Source organism: Schistocerca americana, chromosome X, assembly GCF_021461395.2.
Source record: "Schistocerca americana isolate TAMUIC-IGC-003095 chromosome X, iqSchAmer2.1, whole genome shotgun sequence".
In the NCBI taxonomy this organism is placed as follows: Eukaryota; Metazoa; Arthropoda; class Insecta; order Orthoptera; family Acrididae; genus Schistocerca; species Schistocerca americana.
This window is the reverse complement of record NC_060130.1, coordinates 71,270,437-71,292,337: the sequence shown is the minus strand read 5'-3', so window position 1 is coordinate 71,292,337 and position 21,901 is coordinate 71,270,437.

The following is a 21,901-nucleotide window of genomic DNA, read 5'->3' as shown; positions in this document are numbered from 1 at the left end:
GTGATTCCAGTTTTAGATTCCGATGCTCCACTTCAGGTTTAGTGTATACCTTGGAACTTCATATTGACGATGGGACACAGAAATTGCATCAGAATTAAATTCAAAAGGCACAATGCCGACTTAAGTACAAGAGGATTGACACTGTAAATCACTATGATTTGAAACTCTCCTGTGGATCCAGTTTTAGATTCCGATGCTTCACTTCAGGTATACTGTATCCCTTGGACCTTCTTATTGACAATGAAACACAGAAATTGCATCCGAATTTAATACAAAAGGCACAATGCCGACTCAAGTGCAAGAGGACTGTCACTCTCACTTTTTATGATTTGAACCTCTCCTGTGAGTCCAGTTTTAGATTCCGATGCTTCACTTCAGGTTTACTGTATCATTTGGACCTTCTTATTGACGATGAAACACAGAAATTGCATCCGAACTTAATACAAAAGGCACAATGCCGACTTAAGTACAAGAGGACTGACACTGTTACTTTCTATGATTTGAACCTCTCCTGTGAGTCCAGTTTTAGATTCCAATGCTTCACTTTAGGTCTACTGCATCCCTTGGACCTTCTTATTGAAGATGAAACACAGAAATTGCATCCGAATTTAATACAAAAGGCACAATGCTGACTTAAGTACAAGCGGACTGACACTCTACAATTGTATGATTTGAACCTCTCCTGTGAGTCCAGTTTTTGTTTCCGATGCTTGACTTCAGGTTTACTGTATACCTTAGAACTTCTTATTGACGATGAAACACAGAAATTCCATCGGAATTAAATTCAAAAGGCCCAATGCCGACTTAAGTACAAGAGGACTGACACTTTAACTTTCTATGATTCGAACCTGTCCTGTGAGTCCAGTTTTAGATTCCGGTGCTTCACTTCAGGTTTACTGTATACCTTGGAACTTCTTATTGACAATGCAACACAGAAATAGCAACGGAATTTAATTCAAAAGGCACAATGCCGACTTAAGTACAAGAGGACTGACACTCTAACTTCCATTGATTTGAATCACTACTGTGAGTCCAGTTTTAGATTCCGATGCTTCACTTCAGATTTACTGTATACCTTGGAACTTCTTATTGACGATGAATCACAGAAATTGCATCGAAATTAAATTCAAAAGCCACTCTACCAACTTAAGTACAAGAGGACTGACACTCTAACATTCTATGATTTGAACCTCTCCTGTGAGTCCAGTTTTAGACTCCGATGCTTCACTTCAGGTTTACTGTATGCCTTGTACCTTCTTATTGACGATAAAACACAGAAATTGCATCCGAATTTAATGCAGAAGGCACAATGCCGACTTAAGTACAAGAGGACTGACACTCTCACTTACTATTGTTTGAACCTCTCCTGTGAGTCCAGTTTTAGATTCTGATGCTTCACTTCTGGTTTACTTGGAACTTCTTATTGACGATAAAACACAGAAATTGCATCGGAATTACTTTCAAAAGGCACAATGCCGACTTAAGTACAAGAGGACTGACACTTTAATTTCCTATGATTTGAACCTGTCCTGTGAGTCCCGTTTTAGATTCCGATGCTTCACTTCAGGTTTACTGAATCCCTTTGACCTTCTTATTGACGATTAAACACAGAAATTGCATCCCAATTTAATAAATAAGGCACAATGACGATTTAAGTACGAGAGGACTGACACTCTAACTTTCTATGATTTGAACCTGTCTTGTGAGTCCACTTTTAGATTTCGGTGCTTCACTTCAGGTTTACTGTACACCTTGGAACTTCTTATTGACGATGAAACACAGTAATTGCATCGGAATTAAATTCAAAAGGCACAATGCCGACTTAAGTACAAGAGGATTGACACTGTAACTCACTATGATTTGAAACTCTCCTGTGGATCCAGTTTTAGATTCCGATGCTTCACTTCAGGTTTACTGTATCCCTTGGACCATCTTACTGACGATGAAACACAGAAATTGCATCCGAATTCAATACAAAAGGCACAATGCCGACTTAAGTGCAAGAGGACTGACACTCTCACTTTCTATGATTTGAACCTCTCCTGTGAGTCCAGTTTTAGATTCTGATGCTTCACTTCAGGTTTACTGTATCTCTTGGACATTCTTATTGACGATGAAACACAGAAATTGCATCCGAATTTAATACAAAAGGCACAATGCCGACTTAAGTACAAGAGGACTGACACTCTCACTTTCTATGATTTGAACCTCTCCTGTGAGTCCAGTTTTAGATTCGAATGCTTCACTTCAGGTCTACTGCATCCCTCGGACCTTCTTATTTAAGATGAAACACAGATATTGCATCCGAATTTAATACAAAAGGCACAATGCCGACTTAAGTACAAGAGGACTGACACTCTACCATTGTATGATTTGAACCTCTCCTGTGAGTCCAGTTTCAGTTTCCGATGCTTGACTTCTGGTTTACTGTATACCTTGGAACTTCTTATGACGATGAAACACAGAAATTCCTTCGGAATTAAATTCAAAAGGCACAATGCCGATATAAGTACAAGAGGACTGACACTCTAACATTCTATGGTTAGAACCTCTCCTGTGATTCAAGTTTTAGATTCCGATGCTTCACGTCAGGTTTACGGTATACCTTTTAACTTCATATTGACGATGGAACACAGAAATTGCATCGGAATGAAATTTAAAAGGCACAATGCCGACTTAGGTACAAGAGGACTGACACTCTAACTTTCTATGATTTGAACCTCTCCTGTGAGTCCAGTTTTAGATTCCGATGCTTCACTTCAGGTTTACTGTACGCCTTGGACCTTCTTATTGACGATAGAACACAGATATTGCATCCGAATTTAATACAGAAAGCACAATGCCGACTTAAGTACAAGAGGACTGAAACTCTCACTTTCTATTGTTTGAACCTCTCCTGTGAGTCCACTTTTAGATTCCGATGCTTCACTTCAGGTTTACTGTATACCTTGGAACTTCTTATTGACGATGAAACACAGAAATTCAATCGGAATTAAATTCAAAAGTCCCAATGCCGACCTAAGTACAAGAGGACTGACACTCTAACTTTCTATGATTTGAACCTCGTCTGTGAGTCCAGTCTTAGATTCCGATGCTTCACTTCAGGTTTACTGTATCTCATGGACGTTCTTATAGACGATGAAACACAGAAATTGGATCCGAATTTAATACAAAAGGCACAATGCCGACTTAAGTACAACAGGACTGACGCTGTCACTTTGTATGATTTGAACCTCTCCTGTGAGTCCAGTTTTAGATTCCAATGCGTCACTTCAGGTCTACTGTATCGCTTGGACCTTCTTATTGACGATGAATCACAGAAATTGCATCCGAATTTAATACAAAAGCACAAGGCCGACTTAAGTACAAGAGGACTGACACTCTAACATTCTATGATTTGAACCTCTCCTGAGAGTCCAGTTGTAGATTCCGATGCTTGACTTCTGGTTTACTGTATACCTTGGAACTTCTTATGACGATGAAACACAGAAATTCCTTCGGAATTAAATTCAAAAGGCACAATGCCGACTTAAGTACAAGAGGACTGCCACTCTAACTTCCTTTGTTTTGAAACCATCCTGTGAGTCCAGTTTTAGATACCGATGCTTCACTTCAGATTTACTGTATACCTTGGAACTTCTTCTTGACGATGGGACACAGAAATTGCATCGGAATTAAATTCAAAAGGCACAATGCCGACTCAAGTACAAGTGGATTGACACTGTAACTCAATATGATTTGAAACTCTCCTGTGAGTCCCGTTTTAGATTCCGATGATTCACTTCAGGTTTAGTGTATCATTTGGACCTTCTTATTGACGATGAAACACAGAAATTGCATCCGAATTTAATACATAAGGCACAATGCCGACTTAAGTACAAGAGGACTGAAACTCTAACTTTCTATGATTTGAACCTCTCCTGTGAGTCTAGTTTTAGATTCCAATACTTCACTTTAGGTCTACTGCATCCCTTGGACCTTCTGATTGAAGATGAAACACAGAAATTGCATCCGAATTTAATACAAAAATCTCAAAGCCGACTTAAGTACAAGAGGACTGACACTCTACCATTGTATGATTTGAACCTCTCCTCTGAGTCCAGTTTTAGTTTCCGATGCTTGACTTCAGGTTTACTGTATACCTTGGAACTTCTTATTGACGATGAAACACAGAAATTCCATCGGAATTAAACTCAAAAAGCCCAATGGCGACTTAAGTACAAGAGGACTGACACTCTAACTTTCTATGATTTGAACCTTATCTGTGAGTCCAGTTTTAGATTCCGATGCTTCACTTCAGGTTTACTGTATCCCTTGGACCTCCTTAGTGACGATGAAACACAGAAATTGCATCCGAATTTAATACAAAATGCACAATGCCGAGTTATGTACAAGAGGACTGACACTCTTACTTTCTATGATTTGAAGCTCTCCTATGAGTCCAGTTTCAGATTCCGATGCTTCACTTCACGTTTACTGTATCTCATGGAACTTCGTTTTGACAATGAAGCACAGAAATTGCATCGGAATTGAATTCAAAAGGCACAATGCCGACTTAAGTACAAGGGGACTGACACTCTAACTTTCTATGATTTGAACCTCTCCTGTGAGACCAGTTTTCGATTCCGATGCTTCACTTCAGGTTTACTGTATCCCTTGGACCTTCTTATTTACGATGAAACACAGAAATTGAATTGGAATTTAATACAAAAGGCACAATGCCGACTTAAGTACAAGAGGACTGACGCTCTCACTTTCTATGGTCTGAAACTCTCCTGTGAGTCCAGTTTTGGATTGCGATGCTTCACTTCAGGTTTATTGTATCCCTTGGACCTTCATATTGACGATGAAACACAGAAATTGCATCCGAATTTAATACAAAAGGCACAATGCCGACTTAAGTACAAGAGGACTGACACTCTAACTTTCTATGATTTTAACCTCTCCTGTGAGTCCAGTTTTAGATCTCGATGCTTCACTTCAGGTTTACTGTATCCCTTGGACCTTCTCATTGACGATGAAACACAGAAATTGAATCCGAATTTAATACAAAAGGCACAATGCCGACTTAAGTACAAGAGGACTGACACTCTAACTTTCTATGATTTGAACCTGTCCTGTGAGTCCAGTTTTAGATTCCGGTGCTTCACTTCAGGTTTACTGTATACCTTGGAACTTCTTATTGACGATGAAACACAGAAAAAGCATCCGAATTTAATACAAAAGGCACAATGCCGACTTAAGTACAAGAGGACTGACAATCTCACTTCCTAAGATTTGAACATCTCCTGTGAGTCCAGTTTTAGATTCCGATGCCTCACTTCAGGTTTACTGTATCCCTTGGAAATTCTTATTGACGATGAAACACAGAAATTGCATCCGAATTTAATACAAGGGGCACAATGCCGACTTAAGTACGAGAGGACTGACACTCTAACTTTCTATGATTTCACCCTCTTCTGTGAGTCTAGTATTAGATTCCGATGCTTCACTTCAGGTTTACTGGATACCTTGGACCTTCTTATTGACGATGAAACACCGAAATAGCATTCGAATTTAATACAAAAGGCACAATGCCGACTTAAGTACAAGAGGACTGACACTCTGACTTTCTAATATTGGTACCTCTCCTGTGAGTCCAGTTTTAGATTCCGACGCTTCACTTCAGGTTTACTGTATCCATTGGACCTTCTTATTGATGATGAAACACACAAATTGCATCCGAATTTAATACAAGAGGCACAAGGCCGACTTAAGTACAAGAGGACTGACACTCTAACTTTCTATGATTTGAATTACTCCTGTGAGTCCAGTTTTAGATTCCGATGCTTCACTTCAGGTCTACTGTATCCCTTGGACCTTCTTATTGACGATGAAACACAGAAATTGCATCCAAATTTAATACAAAAGGCACAATGCCAACATAAGTACAAGAGGACTGACAGACAAATTCTCTATGAGTTGAACCTCTTCTGTGAGTCCAGTTTTAAATTCCGATGCTTCACTTCAGCTTTACTGTACACCTTGGAACTTCTTATTGACGATGAAACACAGAAATTGCATCGGAATTAAATTCAAAAGGCACAATGCCGACTTAAGTACAAGAGGATTGACACTGTAACTCACTATGATTTGAAACTCTCCTGTGGATCCAGTTTTAGATTCCGATGCTTCACTTCAGGTTTACTGTATCCCTTGGACCTTCTTTTTGACGGTGAAACACAGAAATTGCATCCGAATTTAATACAAAAGGCACAATGCCGACTTAAGTGCAAGAGGACTGACACTCTAACTTTCTATGATTTGAACCTTTCCTGTGAGTCCAGTTTTTGATTCCAATGCTTTACTTCAGGTTTACTTTACCCCTTGGAACTTCTTATTGACGATGAAACACAGAAATTGCATCCGAATTTAATACATAAGGCACAATGCCGACTTAAGTACAAGAGGACTGAAACTCTAACTTTCTATGATTTGAACCTCTCCTGTGAGTCTAGTTTTAGATTCCAATACTTCACTTTAGGTCTACTGCATCCCTTGGACCTTCTGATTGAAGATGAAACACAGAAATTGCATCCGAATTTAATACAAAAATCTCAAAGCCGACTTAAGTACAAGAGGACTGACACTCTACCATTGTATGATTTGAACCTCTCCTGTGAGTCCAGTTTTAGTTTCCGATGCTTGACTTCAGGTTTACTGTATACCTTGGAACTTCTTATTGACGATGAAACACAGAAATTCCATCGGAATTAAACTCAAAAAGCCCAATGGCGACTTAAGTACAAGAGGACTGACACTCTAACTTTCTATGATTTGAACCTTATCTGTGAGTCCAGTTTTAGATTCCGATGCTTCACTTCAGGTTTACTGTATCCCTTGGACCTCCTTAGTGACGATGAAACACAGAAATTGCATCCGAATTTAATACAAAATGCACAATGCCGAGTTATGTACAAGAGGACTGACACTCTTACTTCCTATGATTTGAAGCTCTCCTATGAGTCCAGTTTCAGATTCCGATGCTTCACTTCACGTTTACTGTATCTTATGGAACTTCGTTTTGACAATGAAGCACAGAAATTGCATCGGAATTGAATTCAAAAGGCACAATGCCGACTTAAGTACAAGGGGACTGACACTCTAACTTTCTATGATTTGAACCTCTCCTGTGAGACCAGTTTTCGATTCCGATGCTTCACTTCAGGTTTACTGTATCCCTTGGACCTTCTTATTTACGATGAAACACAGAAATTGAATTGGAATTTAATACAAAAGGCACAATGCCGACTTAAGTACAAGAGGACTGACGCTCTCACTTTCTATGGTCTGAAACTCTCCTGTGAGTCCAGTTTTGGATTGCGATGCTTCACTTCAGGTTTATTGTATCCCTTGGACCTTCATATTGACGATGAAACACAGAAATTGCATCCGAATTTAATACAAAAGGCACAATGCCGACTTAAGTACAAGAGGACTGACACTCTAACTTTCTATGATTTTAACCTCTCCTGTTAGTCCAGTTTTAGATCTCGATGCTTCACTTCAGGTTTACTGTATCCCTTGGACCTTCTCATTGACGATGAAACACAGAAATTGAATCCGAATTTAATACAAAAGGCACAATGCCGACTTAAGTACAAGAGGACTGACACTCTAACTTTCTATGATTTGAACCTGTCCTGTGAGTCCAGTTTTAGATTCCGGTGCTTCACTTCAGGTTTACTGTATACCTTGGAACTTCTTATTGACGATGAAACACAGAAAAAGCATCCGAATTTAATACAAAAGGCACAATGCCGACTTAAGTACAAGAGGACTGACAATCTCACTTCCTAAGATTTGAACATCTCCTGTGAGTCCAGTTTTAGATTCCGATGCCTCACTTCAGGTTTACTGTATCCCTTGGAAATTCTTATTGACGATGAAACACAGAAATTGCATCCGAATTTAATACAAGGGGCACAATGCCGACTTAAGTACGAGAGGACTGACACTCTAACTTTCTATGATTTCACCCTCTTCTGTGAGTCTAGTATTAGATTCCGATGCTTCACTTCAGGTTTACTGGATACCTTGGACCTTCTTATTGACGATGAAACACCGAAATAGCATTCGAATTTAATACAAAAGGCACAATGCCGACTTAAGTACAAGAGGACTGACACTCTGACTTTCTAATATTGGTACCTCTCCTGTGAGTCCAGTTTTAGATTCCGACGCTTCACTTCAGGTTTACTGTATCCCTTGGACCTTCTTATTGATGATGAAACACACAAATTGCATCCGAATTTAATACAAGAGGCACAAGGCCGACTTAAGTACAAGAGGACTGACACTCTAACTTTCTATGATTTGAATTACTCCTGTGAGTCCAGTTTTAGATTCCGATGCTTCACTTCAGGTCTACTGTATCCCTTGGACCTTCTTATTGACGATGAAACACAGAAATTGCATCCAAATTTAATACAAAAGGCACAACGCCAACATAAGTACAAGAGGACTGACAGACAAATTCTCTATGAGTTGAACCTCTTCTGTGAGTCCAGTTTTAAATTCCGATGCTTCACTTCAGCTTTACTGTACACCTTGGAACTTCTTATTGACGATGAAACACAGAAATTGCATCGGAATTAAATTCAAAAGGCACAATGCCGACTTAAGTACAAGAGGATTGACACTGTAACTCACTATGATTTGAAACTCTCCTGTGGATCCAGTTTTAGATTCCGATGCTTCACTTCAGGTTTACTGTATCCCTTGGACCTTCTTTTTGACGGTGAAACACAGAAATTGCATCCGAATTTAATACAAAAGGCACAATGCCGACTTAAGTGCAAGAGGACTGACACTCTAACTTTCTATGATTTGAACCTTTCCTGTGAGTCCAGTTTTAGATTCCAATGCTTTACTTCAGGTTTACTTTACCCCTTGGAACTTCTTATTGACGATGAAACACAGAAATTGCCTCCGAATTTAATACAAAATGCCCATTGCCGATTTAAGTACAAGATGACTGACACCCTAACTTTCTATGATTCGAACCTGTCCTGTGAGTCCAGTTTTAGATTCCGGTGCTTCACTTCAGGTTTACTGTATCCCGTGGATCTTCTTATTGACGATGAAACACAGAAATTGCCTCCGAATTTAATACAAAATGCACAATGCCGATTTAAGTACAAGAGGACTGACACTTTAACTTTCTATGATTCGAACCTGTCCTGTGAGTCCCGTTTTAGATTCCGGTGCTTCACTTCAGGTTTACTGTATACGTTGGAACTTCTTATTGACGATGCAACACAGAAATAGCAACGGAATTTAATTCAAAAGGCACAATGCCGACTTAAGTACAAGAGGACCGACACTCTAACTTTCTATGATTTGAACCTGTCTTGTGAGTCCACTTTTAGATTTCGGTGCTTCACTTCAGGTTTACTGTACACCATGGAACTTCTTGTTGACGATGAAACACAGTAATTGCATCGGAATTAAATTCAAAAGGCACAATGCCGACTTAAGTACAAGAGGATTGACACTGTAACTCACTATGATTTGAACCTATCCTGTGAGTCCAGTTTTAGATTGCGATGCTTCACTTCAGGTTAACTGTATACCTTGGAACTTCTTATTGATGATGGAAAACAGAAATTGAATCGGAATTAAATTCAAAAGGCACAATGCCGACTTAAGTACAAGAGGTCTGCCACTCTAACTTCCTCTGATTTGAAACCCTCCTGTGAGTCCAGTTTTAGATTCCGATGCTTCACTTCAGATTTACTGTATACCTTGGAACTTCTTATTGACGATGAATCACAGAAATTGCATCGAAATTAAATTCAAAAGCCACTCTACCAACTTAAGTACAAGAGGACTGACACTCTAACATTCTATGATTTGAACCTCTCCTGTGAGTCCAGTTTTAGATTCCGATGCTTCACTTCAGGTTTACTGTACGCCTTGGACCTTCTTATTGACGATAGAACACAGATATTGCATCCGAATTTAATACAGAAAACACAATGCCGACTTAAGTACAAGAGGACTGAAACTCTCACTTTCTATTGTTTGAACCTCTCCTGTGAGTCCACTTTTAGATTCCGATGCTTCACTTCAGGTTTACTGTATACCTTGGAACTTCTTATTGACGATGAAACCCAGTAATTGCATCGGAATTAAATTCAAAAAACACAATGCCGACTTAAGTACAAGAGGACTGACGCTCTCACTTTCTATGATTTGAACCTCTCCTGTGAGTCCAGTTTTAGATTCGAATGCTTCGCTTCAGGTCTACTGCATCCCTTGGACCTTCTTATTGAAGATGAAACACAGATATTGCATCCGAATTTAATACAAAAGGCAAAATGCCGACATAAGTACATGAGGACTGACACTCTACCATTGTATGATTTGAACCTCTCTTGTGAGTCCAGTTTTAGTTTCCGATACTTGACTTCAGGTTTACTGTATACCTTGGAACTTCTTATTGACGATGAAACACAGAAATTCAATCGGAATTAAATTCAAAAGTCCCAATGCCGACCTAAGTACAAGAGGACTGACACTCTAACTTTCTATGATTTGAACCTCTCCTGTGAGTCCAGTTTTAGATTCCGATGCTTGACTTCTGGTTTACTGTACGCCTTGGACCTTCTTATTGACGATAGAACACAGATATTGCATCCGAATTTAATACAGAAAACACAATGCCGACTTAAGTACAAGAGGACTGAAACTCTTACTTTCTATTGTTTGAACCTCTCCTGTGAGTCCACTTTTAGATTCCGATGCTTCACTTCAGGTTTACTGTATCTCATGGACCTTCTTATTGACGATGAAACACAGAAATTGGATCCGAATTTAATACAAAAGGCACAATGCCGACTTAAGTACAACAGGACTGACGCTGTCACTTTGTATGATTTGAACCTCTCCTGTGAGTCCAGTTTTAGATTCCAATGCCTCACTTCAGGTCTACTGTATCGCTTGGACCTTCTTATTGACGATGAATCACAGAAATTGCATCCGAATTTAATACAAAAGCACAAGGCCGACTTAAGTACAAGAGGACTGACACTCTAACATTCTATGATTTGAACCTCTCCTGAGAGTCCAGTTGTAGATTCCGATGCTTGACTTCTGGTTTACTGTATACCTTGGAACTTCTTATGACGATGAAACACAGAAATTCCTTTGGAATTAAATTCAAAAGGCACAATGCCGACTTAAGTACAAGAGGACTGCCACTCTAACTTCCTTTATTTTGAAACCATCCTGTGAGTCCAGTTTTAGATACCGATGCTTCACTTGAGATTTACTGTATACCTTGGAACTTGTTATTGACGATGAATCACAGAAATTGCATCGAAATTAAATTCGAAAGCCACTCTACCAACTTAAGTACAAGAGGACTGACACTCTAGCAATCTATGATTTGAACCTCTCCTGTGAGTCCAGTTTTAGATTCCGATGCTTCACTTCAGGTTTACTGTATGCCTTGGACCTTCTTATTGACGATAGAACACAGAAATTGCATCCGAATTTAATACAGAAGGCACAATGCCGACTTAAGTACAAGAGGACTGACACTCTCACTTTCTATTGTTTGAACCTCTCCTGTGGATCCAGTTTTAGATTTCGATGCTTTACTTCAGGTTTACTGTATCCCTTGGACCATCTTATTGACGATGAAACACAGAAATTGCATCCGAATGTAATACAAAAGGCACAATGCCGACTTAAGTGCAAGAGGACTGACACTCTCACTTTCTATGATTTGAACCTGTCCTGTGCGTCCACATATAGATTCCGGGGCTTCCCTTCAGGTTTACTGTATACCTTGGAACTTCTTATTGACGATGAAACACAGAAATTGCATCCGAATTTAATACAAAAGGCACAATGCCGACTTAAGTACAAGAGGACTGACACTCTAACTTTCTATAATTTGAACCTCTCCTGTGAGTCCAGTTTCAGATTCCGATGCTTCACTTCATGTTTACTGTATACCTTGGAATTTCTTAATGACGATGAAACACAGAAATTGCATCCGAATTTAATACAAAAGGCACAATGCCGACTTAAGTACAAGACGACTGACACTCTAACATTCTATGATTTGAACCTCTCCTGTGAGTCCAGTTGTAGATTCCGATGCTTGACTTCTGGTTTACTGTATACCTTGGAACTTCTTATGACGATGAAACACCGAAATAGCATTTGAATTTAATACAAAAGGCACAAAGCCGACTTAAGTACAAGAGGACTGACACTCTAAGTCTCTATGATTTGAACCTCTCCTGTGAGTCCAGTTTTAGATTCCGATGCTTCACTTCAGGTTTACTGCATCCCTAGGACCTTCTTATTGACGATGAAACACAGATATTGCATCCCAATTTAATACAAATGCACAATGCCGATTTAAGTACAAGAGGACTGACACTCTAACTTTCTATGATTTGAACCTGTCCTGTGAGTCCAGTTTTAGATTCCGGTGCTTCACTTCAGGTTTACTGTATACCTTGGAACTTCTTATTGACGATGAAACACAGATATTGCATCAGAATTTAGTACAAAATTCGCAATGCCAACTTAAGTACAAGAGGACTGACACTCTAATTTTCTATGATTTGAACCTCTCCTGTGAGTCCAGTCTTAGATTCCGATGCCTCACTTCAGGTTTACTGTTTCCTTTGGACATACTTATTGTCGATGAAACACAGAAATTGCATCCGAATTTAATACAAGAGGCACAATGCCGATATAAGTACAAGAGGACTGACACTCTAACTTTCAATGGTTTGACCTGTCCTGTGAATCCAGTTTTAGGTTCCGATGCTTCACTTCAGGTTTACTGTATCCCTTGGACCTTCTTATTGACGAAGAAAGACAGAAATTGCATCCGAATTTAATACTAAAGGCACATTGCCGACATAAGTACAAGAGAACTGACACTCATACTCTCTATGATTTGAACTTCTCCTGTTAGTCCCGTTTTAGATTCCGATGCTTCACTTCAGGTTTACTGTATCCCTTTGACCATTTTATTGACGATAAACGCAGAAATTGCATCCGAATTTAATACAAAAGGCACAATGCCGATTACAGTACAAGAGGACTGACACTCTAACTTTCAATGGTTTGACCTGTCCTGTGAATCCAGTTTTAGGTTCCGATGCTTCACTTCAGGTTTACTGTATCCCTTGGACCTTCTTATTGACGATGAAAGACAGAAATTGCATCCGAATTTAATACAAAAGGCACAATGCCGACTAATGTACAAGAGGACTGACACTCTAACTTTCTAAGATTTGAACCTCTTCTGTGAGTCCAGTTTTAGATTCCGATGCTTCACTTCAGGTTTACTGTATACCTTGCAACTTCTTGTTGACGATGAAACACAGAAATTGCATCGCAATTAAATTCAAAAGGCACAATGCCGACTTAAGTACAAGAGGACTGACACTCTAACTTTCTATGATTTGAACCTCTCCTGTGAGTCCAGTTTTAGATTCCTATGCTTCACTTCAGGTTAACTGTATCCCTTGTACCTTCTTATTGACGAAGAAACAAAAGAAATTGCATCCGAATTTATCACAAAAGGCACAATGCCGACTTAAGTACAAGAGGACTGACACTCTTACTTTCTATGATTTGAACCTCTCCTGTGAGTCCAGTTTTAGATTCCGATGCTTCACTTCAGGTTTACTGTATCCCTTGGACCTTGTTATTGACGATGAAACACAGAAATTGAATCCGAATATAATACAAATATGACAATGCCGACTTAAGTACAAGAGGACTGACACTCTCACTTTCTGTGATTTGAACCTCTCCTGTGAGTCCTGTTTTAGATTCCGATGCTTCACTTCAGGTGTACAGTATACCTTGGACCTTCTTATTGACGATGAAACACAGAAATGCATCCGGTTTTTAATACAAAAGGCACAATGCCGACTTAAGTACAAGAGGACTAACACTAACTCTCTATGATTTGAACCTCTCCTGTGAGTCCAGTTGTAGATTCCGATGCCTCACTTCAGGTTTACTATATCCCTAGGACCTTCTTATTGACGATGATACACAGAGATTGCATCTTAATTTAATACAAACGCGCAATGCTGATTTAAGTACAAGAGGACTGACACTCTAACTTTCTATAATTTGAACCTGTCCTGTGTGTCCAGTTTTTGATTCCGGAGCTTCACTTCAGGTTAACTGTATCCCTTGGAACGTTTTACTGACGATGAAACACAGAAATTGCATCGGAATTAAATTCAAAAGGCACAATGCCGACTTAAGTACAAGAGGACTGACACCCTAACTTTCTATGATTTGAAACTCTCCTGTGGGTCCAGTTTTAGATTCCGATGCTACACTTCAGGATTACTGTATCCCTTGGACCTTCTTGTTGACGATAAAACACAGAACTTGCATCCGAATTTAATACAAATGGCACAATGCCGACTTATGTACAAGAGGACTGACACTCTCACTATCAATGATTTGAACCTCTCCTGTGAGTCCAGTTTTAGATTCCGATGCTTGACTTCTGATTTATTGTATACCTTGGAACTTCTTATGACGATGAAACACAGAAATTCCATCGGAAATAAATACAAAAGGCACAATGCCGACTTAAGTACAAGAGGACTGACACTATAACTTTCTATGATTTGAACTTCTCCTGTGAGTCCAGTTTTAGTTTCCGATGCCTCACTTCAGGTTAACTGTATTCCTTGGACCTTCTTATTGACGATGAAAGACAGAAATTGCATTCGAATTTAATAGAAAAGGCACAATGCCGACTTAAGTACAAGAGGACTAACACTCTAACTCTCTATGATTTGAACCTCTCCTGTGAGTCCAGTTGTAAATTCCGATGCCTCACTTCAGGTTTACTGTATCCCTAGGACCTTCTTATTGACGATGAAACACAGAAATTGCATCTCAATTTAATACAAATGCGCAATGCTGATTTAAGTACAAGCGGACTGACACTCTAACTTTCTATGATTTGAACCTGTCGTGTGAGTCCAGTTTTAGATTCCAGAGCTTCACTTCAGGTTTACTATATACCTTGGAACTTTTTATTGACGATGAAACACAGAAATTGCATCGGAATTAAATTCAAAAGGCACAATGCCGACTTAAGTACAAGAGGACTGACACTCTAACTTTCTATGATTTGAACCTCTCCTGTGAGTCCAGTTTTAGATTCCGATGCTTCACTTCAGGTTTACTGAATCCCATGGACCTTCTTGTTGACGAATAAACACAGAAATTGCATCCGAATTTAATACAAATGGCACAATGCCGACTTATGTACAAGAGGACTGACACTCTCACTTTCTATGATTTGAACCTCTCCTGTGAGTCCAGTTTTAGATTCCGATGCTTCACTTCAGGTTTACTGAATCCCATGGACCTTCTTATTGACGATGAAACACAGAAATTGCATCCGAATTTAATACAAAAGACACAATGCCGACTTAAGTACAAGAGGACTGACACTCTAACTTCCTATGATTTGAACCTCTCCTGTTAGTACAGTTTTAGATTCCGATGCTTCACTTCAGGTGTACTGTATCCCTTGGACCTTCTTTTTGACGATGAAAAACAGAAATTGCATTTGAATTTAATACAAAAGGCACAAAGCCGACATAAGTACAAGAGAACTGACACTCTAACTTTCTATGATTTGAAACCCACCTGTGAGTCCAGTTTTAGATTCCGATGCTTCACTTCAAGATTACTGTATCCCTTGGACCTTCTTGTTGACGATTAAACACAGAAATTGCATCCGAATTTAACACAAAAGGCACAATTCCGACTTATGTACAAGAGGACGGACACTTTCACTTTCTATGATTTCAACCTCTCCTGTGAGTCCAGTTTTAGGTTCTGATGCTTCACTTCAGGTTTACTGTATCTCTTGGACCTTCTTATTGACGATGAAACACAGAAATTGCATCCGAATCTAATAAAAAAGGCACAATGCCGACTTAAGTACAAGAGGACTGACACTCTAACTTTCAATGATTTGAACCTCTCCTGTGAGTCCAGTTTTAGATTCCGATGCCTCCTTTCAGGTTTACTGTACCCCTTGGGCTTCTTATTGTCGATGAAACACAGAAATAGCATACGAATTTAATACAAGAGGCACAATGCGGACTTAAGTACGAGAGGACTGACACTCTAACTTTCTATGATTTGAACCTATTCTGTGAGTCCAGTTTTAGATTCCGATGCTTCACTCTAGGTTTACTGTACACCTTGGACCTTCTTATTGACAATGAAACTCAGAAATTGCATCCGAATTAAATACAAAAGGCACAATGCCGACTTAAGTACAAGAGGACTGACACTCTGACTTTCTATGATTTGAACCTGTCCTGTGTGTCCAGTTTTTGATTCCGGAGCTTCACTTCAGGTTAACTGTATACCTTGGAACTTTTTACTGACGATGAAACACAGAAATTGCATCGGAATTAAATTCAAAAGGCACAATGCCGACTTAAGTACAAGAGGACTGACACCCTAACTTTCTATGATTTGAAAGTCTCCTGTGGGTCCAGTTTTAGATTCCGATGCTTCACTTCAGGTTTACTGTATGCCTTGGACCTTCTTATTGACGATGAAATACAGAAATTGCACCCGAATTTAATACAAAAGGCACAATGCCGACATAAGTACAAGAGGACTGACACTCCAACTTTCAATGATTTGACCTGTCCTGTAAATCCAGTTTTTGATTCCGATGCTTCACTTCAGGTTTACTGTATCCCCTGGACCCTCTTATTGACGATGAAGGACAGAAATATCATCCGATTTTTAATACAAAAGGCACAATGCCGACTTAAGTACAAGAGGACTGACACTCTATCATTCTATGATTTGAACCTCTCCTGTGAGTCCAGTTTTAGATTCCGATGCCTCACTTCAGGTTTACTGTATACCTTGGAACTTCTTTTAGACGATGAAACACAGAAATTGCATCCGAATTTAATACAAAAGGCACATTGCCGACTTAAGTACAAGAGAACTGACACTCATACTCTCTATGATTTGAACTTCTCCTGTGAGTCCAGTTTTAGTTTCCGATGCCTCACTTCAGGTTAACTGTATTCCTTGGACCTTCTTATTGACGATGAAAGACAGAAATTGCGTTCGAATTTAATAGAAAAGGCACAATGCCGACTTAAGTACAAGAGGAGTAACACTCTAACTCTCTATGATTTGAACCTCTCCTGTGAGCCCAGTTGTAAATTCCGATGCCTCACTTCAGGTTTACTGTATCCCTAGGACCTTCTTATTGACGATGAAACACAGAAATTGCATCTCAATTTAATACAAATGCGCAATGCTGATTTAAGTACAAGCGGACTGACACTCTAACTTTCTATGATTTGAACCTGTCGTGTGAGTCCAGTTTTAGATTCCAGAGCTTCACTTCAGGTTTACTATATACCTTGGAACTTTTTATTGACGATGAAACACAGAAATTGCATCGGAATTAAATTCAAAAGGCACAATGCCGACTTAAGTACAAGAGGACTGACACTCTAACTTTCTATGATTTGAACCTCTCCTGTGAGTCCAGTTTTAGATTCCGATGCTTCACTTCAGGTTTACTGAATCCCATGGACCTTCTTGTTGACGAATAAACACAGAAATTGCATCCGAATTTAATACAAATGGCACAATGCCGACTTATGTACAAGAGGACTGACACTCTCACTTTCTATGATTTGAACCTCTCCTGTGAGTCCAGTTTTAGATTCCGATGCTTCACTTCAGGTTTACTGAATCCCATGGACCTTCTTATTGACGATGAAACACAGAAATTGCATCCGAATTTAATACAAAAGACACAATGCCGACTTAAGTACAAGAGGACTGACACTCTAACTTCCTATGATTTGAACCTCTCCTGTTAGTACAGTTTTAGATTCCGATGCTTCACTTCAGGTGTACTGTATCCCTTGGACCTTCTTTTTGACGATGAAAAACAGAAATTGCATTTGAATTTAATACAAAAGGCACAAAGCCGACATAAGTACAAGAGAACTGACACTCTAACTTTCTATGATTTGAAACTCACCTGTGAGTCCAGTTTTAGATTCCGATGCTTCACTTCAAGATTACTGTATCCCTTGGACCTTCTTGTTGACGATTAAACACAGAAATTGCATCCGAATTTAACACAAAAGGCACAATTCCGACTTATGTACAAGAGGACGGACACTTTCACTTTCTATGATTTCAACCTCTCCTGTGAGTCCAGTTTTAGGTTCTGATGCTTCACTTCAGGTTTACTGTATCTCTTGGACCTTCTTATTGACGATGAAAAACAGAAATTGCATTTGAATTTAATACAAAAGGCACAAAGCCGACATAAGTACAAGAGAACTGACACTCTAACTTTCTATGATTTGAAACTCACCTGTGAGTCCAGTTTTAGATTCCGATGCCTCACTTCAGGTTTACTGTACCCCTTGGGCTTCTTATTGTCGATGAAACACAGAAATAGCATACGAATTTAATACAAGAGGCACAATGCGGACTTAAGTACGAGAGGACTGACACTCTAACTTTCTATGATTTGAACCTATTCTGTGAGTCCAGTTTTAGATTCCGATGCTTCACTCTAGGTTTACTGTATACCTTGGACCTTCTTATTGACAATGAAACTCAGAAATTGCATCCGAATTAAATACAAAAGGCACAATGCCGACTTAAGTACAAGAGAACTGACACTCTAACTTTCTATGATTTGAAACTCACCTGTGAGTCCAGTTTTAGATTCCGATGCTTCACTTCAAGATTACTGTATCCCTTGGACCTTCTTGTTGACGATTAAACACAGAAATTGCATCCGAATTTAACACAAAAGGCACAATTCCGACTTATGTACAAGAGGACGGACACTTTCACTTTCTATGATTTCAACCTCTCCTGTGAGTCCAGTTTTAGGTTCTGATGCTTCACTTCAGGTTTACTGTATCTCTTGGACCTTCTTATTGACGATGAAAAACAGAAATTGCATTTGAATTTAATACAAAAGGCACAAAGCCGACATAAGTACAAGAGGACTGACACTCCAACTTTCAATGATTTGACCTGTCCTGTGAATCCAGTTTTTGATTCCGATGCTTCACTTCAGGTTTACTGTATCCCCTGGACCCTCTTATTGACGATGAAGGACAGAAATATCATCCGATTTTTAATACAAAAGGCACAATGCCGACTTAAGTACAAGAGGACTGACACTCTATCATTCTATGATTTGAACCTCTCCTGTGAGTCCAGTTTTCAGATTCCGATGCCTCACTTCAGGTTTACTGGATACCTTGGAACTTCTTTTAGACGATGAAACACAGAAATTGCATCCGAATTTAATACAAAAGGCACATTGCCGACTTAAGTACAAGAGAACTGACACTCATACTCTCTATGATTTGAACTTCTCCTGTTAGTCCCGTTTTAGATTCCGATGCTTCACATCAGGTTTACTGTATCCCTTTGATCATTTTATTGACGATAAACACAGAAATTGCATCCGAATTTAATACAAAAGGCAGAATGTCGATTTATGTACAAGAGGACTGACACTCTAACTATCTATAATTTGAAACTCTCCTGTGGATCCAGTTTTAGATTCCGATGCTTCACTTCAGATTTACTGTATCCCTTGGACCTTCTTATTGACGATGAAACACAGAAATTGCATCCGAATTTAATACAAAAGGCACAATGCCGATATAAGTACAAGAGGACTGACACTCTAACTTTCAATGGTTTGACCTGTCCTGTGAATCCAGTTTTAGGTTCCGATGCTTCACTTCAGGTTACTGTATCCCTTGGACCTTCTTATTGACGATGAAAGACAGAAATTGCATCCGAATTTAATACAAAAGGCACAATGCCGACTAATGTACAAGAAGAATGACACTCTAAATTTCTAAGATTTGAACCTCTTCTGTGAGTCCAGTTTTAGATTCCGATGCTTCACTTCAGGTTTACTGTATACCTTGGAACTTCTTGTTGACCATGAAACACAGAAATTGCATCGCAATTAAGTTCAAAAGTACAATGCCGACTTAAGTACAAGAGGACTGACACTCTAACTTTCTATGATTTGAACCTCTCCTGTGAGTCCAGTTTTAGATTCCTATGCTTCACTTCAGGTTTACTGTATCCCTTGGACCTTCTTATTGACGAAGAAACAAAAGAAATTGCATCCGAATTTATCACAAAAGGCACAATGCCGACTTAAGTACAAGAGGACTGACACTCTTACTTTCTATGATTTGAACCTCTCCTGTGAGTCCAGTTTTAGATTCCGATACTACACTTCAGGTTTCCTGTATCCCTTGGACCTTCGTATTGACGATGAAGCACAGAAATTGCATCGGAATTAAATTCAAAAGGCACAATGCCGACTTAAGTACAAGAGGGACTGACACTCTCACTTTCTGTGATTTGAACCTCTCCTGTGAGTCCAGTTTTAGATTCCGATGCCTCACTTCAGGTTTACAGTATACCTTGGACCTTCTTATTGACGATGAAACACATAAAATGCATCCGGTTTTTAATACAAAAGGCACAATGCCGACTTAAGTACAAGAGGACTAACACTAACTCTCTATGATTTGAACCTCTCCTGTGAGTCCAGTTGTAGATTCCGATGCCTCACTTCAGGTTTTACTATATCCCTAGGACCTTCTTATTGACGATGATACACAGAGATTGCATCTCAATTTAATACAAATGCGCAATGCTGATTTAAGTACAAGAGGACTGACACTCTAACTTCCTATGATTTGAACCTCTCCTGTTAGTACAGTTTTAGATTCCGATGCTTCACTTCAGGTGTACTGTATCCCTTGGACCTTCTTTTTGACGATGAAAAACAGAAATTGCATTTGAAACTTAATACAAAAGGCACAAAGCCGACTTAAGTACAAGAGAACTGACACTCTAACTTTCTATGATTTGAAACTCACCTGTGAGTCCAGTTTTAGATTACGATGCTTCACTTCAAGATTACTGTATCCCTTGGACCTTCTTGTTGACGATTAAACACAGAAATTGCATCCGAATTTGACACAAAAGGCACAATGCCGACATATGTGTACAAGAGGACTGACACTTTCACTTTCTATGTTTTCAACCTCTCCTGTGAGTCCAGTTTTAGGTTCTGATGCTTCACTTCAGGTTTACTGTATCTCTTGGACCTTCTTATTGACGATGAAACACAGAAATTGCATCCGAATTTAATACAAAAGGCACAATGCCGACTTAAGTACAAGAGGACTGACACTCTAACTTTCAATGATTTGAACCTCTCCTGTGAGTCCAGTTTTAGATTCCGATGCCTCACTTCAGGTTTACTGTATCCCTTGGGCTTCTTATTGTCGATGAAACACAGAAATAGCATCCGAATTTAATACAAGAGGCTCAATGCGGACTTAAGTACGAGAGGACTGACACTCTAACTTTCTATGATTTGAACCTATTCTGTGAGTCCAGTTTTAGATTCCGATGCTACACTTCAGGTTTACTGTATACCTTGGACCTTCTTATTGACAATGCAACACAGAAATTGCATCCGAATTAAATACAAAAGGCACAATGCCGACTTAAGTGCAAGAGGACTGACACTCTGACTTTCTATGATTTGAACCTGTCCTGTGTGTCCAGTTTTAGATTCCGGAGCTTCACTTCAGGTTAACTGTATACCTTGGAACTTTTTACTGACGATGAAACACAGAAATTGCATCGGAATTAAATTCAAAAGGCACAATGCCGACTTAAGTACAAGAGGACTGACACCCTAATTTTCTATGATTTGAAACTCTCCTGTGGGTCCAGTTTTAGATTCCGATGCTACACTTCAGGA